We start from the raw sequence: 4,973 nt of genomic DNA on the forward strand, positions 1-4,973 counted from the left end.
CTAACAAACTTTGAGACATATTATTTCCCTTCCTGACGTGTTGGGCTTAATGACCTCAAAAAAAATCAATCAGGTAAGCTGTGCAATAAACATCCACTAGGCCTTCCTCTTGAAAGACAGCTACTGTGTTATCAAAATGCTTGATGCTTCTAAAGGCCTAGGAGTCCTGTGAAATAAATACCAATTTTCTACTCAAGAAAGGAATAGGATGAACAATAGAAGCAAATCAAATAGGACTGCGCATGTCTTGATAACCAGACCCCTACAGAAGTTGCTCCTTTAGAGATAGAACAGTGGATAAGAGCAAAAGATACTTGATCGTTTTTTGCTTATCTTACCTATGTAAGTCAGGAGAAACTGTCCACCTAAAACATGCTCTGTAGTCCAATTTAACCTTAAATTAGATCTACATTTTGTAGACATGAAGTATGTTTGATTCACTTAAGCTTATTTAAATTGCATGGACGCTTTAACTATGCAAAAATTAGCATTTCCTTGATCTTATTCCTGTAACATTTAAGAAGCTTTAACTTTTGAACAGGGTGACTGACCTGCCTGTGATTCATGAGGATGGATTTTGTATAGGTGTTCAAGAGGGAGGGATACAGTATGGAAGGTCTCAAACACAGCCAGAAGACGTGTGAAAGCTAGGGTGGCTGCCATTACGCTTTTTTCAGGGTAAAAATTTTAGAACGTCAAAGCCTTGAGTTAAAGTCTTTATCATTAATACATTCAAGTAGACAAACCTACCTTGTAACAGAGATTCCACCTTGTAACAGATTCCTTCTTCAGCAATAGATTTGCCATGAATGAGTATCCTCAATTAATGATCTTCAACGCTGCATTAATGATTTCTCCCTTAAAGCACCAAGAAAAACCTTTTGCATCTCCTTTGGGATTGGGCTGATGACCAGTGTACATTAAGGTAAATAAAGCCTCACGAACCTCAAGAAAGCAAGTAGTGTATAGTGGCATTAAAAAAAAAAAAGGCAATATGAAAACTGAGTAATGTACGCACCGGTATGCCAAGAGGACAGATTTCCTGTTGATTACAGAACTGCTAGTTTATTATCTACCTAGCCTACATCAGTCAGCAGAAGAATTCTTCTAAAAGATATCTCATCCCTGAAAGTGGAACAGTTTGGGATAGGGGAAAGGGAGGGTAAAGTGTCATTGTGTAAAATTTCCTGTATAGAGCCAGAGATAGGGATTCACGACATTCCTATTTTCTTCTACACTGTAGCACTTGATTTTATTTGATCACTATTGGATAGTTACAGCCTAAAAAAGGCATGTTTTTTTTTCCCTATCCACTACTGCGTAATAGCTCAGATACAGAGCAAGAATAAAAGGGAGCATGTGTAAGAAGTCCAGAGCATTACTCTTTTTCCATTGTGTCAGGTATAGCTGAGTGACTCTAGTCCAGAAAGTGCACTCTTCTTTCAAGAGAAGGGTTTTAAAAAAGGAGCAAGGCTACTCCTAGAAGTTCTCAAGGATGATCAAAAATATTCTGTCATCTGGTACCTTCCTTATCTTGGGGTAGTATTTAAGGTATGAGTCTTACTAAAATGAGAACCTGATGATTTTAAACTTGGTTTTGGGGAATTGCCTTAAGCTGTATCCTTCAAGAAGGAACGATTGGCTTCAAGGAAGAGCTTGTCTCATGAATCAAGGGCTGAGCAAGAGAAACAGTGTTCAAGTCTTTCCTCTCTTGCTGCATGTTTTAGACTATCCTTGGCAAGCATATTCTTGCTTGATAAAGTTTGCCCACGCAGTAGCTTAAGCAGCCTTCTCATTTCACTGGGCTATATCTGTCTAGTACCTTACGTCTTTAAATCTGCTGCTTTTGAGTCAACAGCATTTGGCAAGTCTCTGTCAGTCCAGCAGAGGGCAATGGTGATACATTTCTGACCACCACCCCGGAGCCATGTTACTATAGTACAATTTAGAAATACAATGCAACTTGCCGAAAGTGAAGACTGTACACCAGCAGTATCACAGGTGAAAAATGACACAAAACATGTTTTAATTGTCAAGACAACAAGTGAGCGATATGGTTATTAAAACAAAAATAAAACACTCAAAATACCTAAGCAAAAGTGTCAAAAATGGAAGCGAGGAGGAAGTCAAACAATTACTAGAGAAACCAAGTAGCAGCATGGAGGGAGCTGCACATACTGAGGTATTACAGTTAGTGAGAATGTTCTGCTTTAAACTCTTTATTTAAAGGATTTTCTTTTTAATAACAGATACCTTTTTGTGAGCAATTAAGGCATTTTGGCTGTTTTACTGAATTCTGACAAACCTTTCATTTTTGGAACAAAAATATCCAACTAATCATGTTCACCTAAAAACCTAAAGATTCATTACTGTTGCTAACCTACAAGAGGAATCTCTAATAAGCTAACTTGGGTTCCTCTAGGATAATAAGAGAAAATGACCAGAGACATTACTTGAAAGGTAAATCACGCCATGTTGGAATCTTCACTTTCAGTCACAGCTGCTTCTTGTTCCCCAGAAGTTCTCCCTCCCTTAGCTGCACTGGACTTCTTTTTCTTCTTCTCCTTTTGCTCCATGTTACTTGATGCGAGCTCTTCACTCTTCTGGGTGATATACTTTAGCTGAGAACAATAAACTAATCAGTCATCTACTGAGGAACTTCATATATTCATGAGAAATTAGAGAGACGTGTTTAAGAGAAATTAACAGCGCAAATTCTTATTACAAAAAAGACGACAGACACTCCAAAAAGGCCGACAAGCATCAACTAATTTTAATTCTTGCCGAAAGTCTTCAGTCTAAGCTGGACATTCTCAAATACTCAAATGCCCTGGCAAGAGTTGTAGTTTGCTGAGATACAATCTGAGTACAGAAACATTGCAAGATTCCTCTGCACCCACTTGACATAAACAGCACATGGTAGTTAGGAACACAAAATTCAGCTCCTGCATTTACTATGCCTTCTCAGGTAAGTTCATGTTGCATATTTCAAATCACAGATGGAAGGAAAAAATCCCCTCACATAAAATTAAAATTAGTATTGGAAGTATTCTTCTTCATGGAAGCATTTACAGGTATGTCTTAACACATTAGCGAATTTAAGTCCACTGAACATCATACACATCAGCACATGAGAGAATACAACAATGTGAATCATCCCTATATTAATGTTAGGAGACTTAGCACCTCAAGGTGGACTCAAGCTATTCCTGACCTTAGGCTAAAACAAAGGAACACAAAACAAGTTATTTACTTCCAAGATTGACAATGCTGTAATCTGTCTGTTTATTGCACTTTTGTACTTGGAACCTCAGCAGCCCTGTTGCAACCAGAACGTTGCTGCTTGAATTGCAATCAGATCTGTGTTCCCACAGTGATGCATAGTGTCATGAAGCAAAATAAGATGAAAATTAAAAAATCACTGGATTGTGCCCATCCATCATCTATAAGCCAGTGAAATTGCTTAAGCAACAGTTGCTTCATCATCTGTAGCCTTCATTCAAATGCTCTTAGGAATTAACCAATTGGTTTAAGAGCGTTGTGAGACAGAAAATACAGTGATTCTCACCAAAGAATTGCTCCTTCTAGCCAAAAGCTTCACATCTTCTGTAGTGACTGTGCTTCGTTTTGCATGCCTGCATAAAATGAAAAAACACCCCTTAATGTGTTTGCCAACATTGGCTGTAAGAGGCCATACAGCATCTAATTCAGAAAACTAGCTAAAAGGGCTTAATAGGGACCCAGTAAACCAAACATGCCTATCTTTTCCAACTATAATACACAAAAACCTACTTTACAAGTTTGTACCTGTACACCTAAATTCCCACACTTCCTGTGTAAAAACAGTAGAATTTAGCAACCAGAACTTCAAGCACCACTGTTCCGTTCCCTCTTACTTGCCAGTAGCTCACTGTGTTAAGTTTTGACTCCTTAAAATATTCTCTTACCTCCTTGGAGCAACCAGATGAAACACAGGCATGCTAGTAAGCACCTGTCGCTCCCAAACCATCCAGTACTGCTATGTATCAACGCATTTGACAGTTTTATACAGTCTCTAATCTAAACAATCACTTGTACCATATAAATGAACTTCCAAGATCAGGAGGAACCTACAGGGGAATATCTATTTCCTAACTTCACAGCCACTATTTAATCAGCCAATAGGACTCTAAAACTTGAATTACAAGACATTATTTTAAAGATTATCTAGTTATTGCAGCTGAATGCAAAAAAAGAACGCCTTTGTAACAATCAAGTGCTTCAGCACCTACCTTGCAAACATTTCGAGGTCTTTTGCAAAGTTCTCTGGAGAAAACACAAAGACACCACATATTTTAAAATGCTAACTCTGAGTAGGAAGAGATACATAATACAGTTCTCGCTGTTACAAAGATGTAACTGCAAATTATCCAAGTTAGTTATGAGAAGGGACCATAACTTGTTATTACGTGCCACTCTGTTGCACAGGCAGGTGGCCCACACAATATTTCCACATACATTTAAATGCTTTTTCCATGTCTGAAAAATAGAATCGCTATTTCTTGTACTTTTAAAAATGTAATGCAAGAAACAATGCATCAGTGATACCTAGTTCCAGTGCTATTTTTTTTTTTTTAAAGCATCGTTTCTCCAGCAATTGCTCTTGAACAAATAGATAATACGCAAACTTCTGTACCACACTGCCTGAAGGTGATCTCTGAAATAGCTGCAATGGTTTGTTTGCTGAATTGCATGTCTTTGTCTTCTGCAACATCCTGACACAGGCAGCCAACCGTGTAGTGAACTGCAGCCTTCAGCCTCTGAAAGGATCCAAGGCAGCGACAGGTCAGTTCTCTGCAGACTGATATACTAGCTCTTGCATAAATCATCAAAACTGTTTCAAAGGACGCAACACAAGCGACCGTTTACGGACCCAACACGCCCAGCAACACCACGTTTACCATTCAGTGCCCCATATCCCCCCCGCCCCCGCC

The sequence above is a fragment of the Aptenodytes forsteri genome, unplaced genomic scaffold (genome assembly GCF_000699145.1).
Source record: "Aptenodytes forsteri isolate BGI_AS27 unplaced genomic scaffold, ASM69914v1 Scaffold61, whole genome shotgun sequence".
Lineage (NCBI taxonomy): Eukaryota > Metazoa > Chordata > Aves > Sphenisciformes > Spheniscidae > Aptenodytes > Aptenodytes forsteri.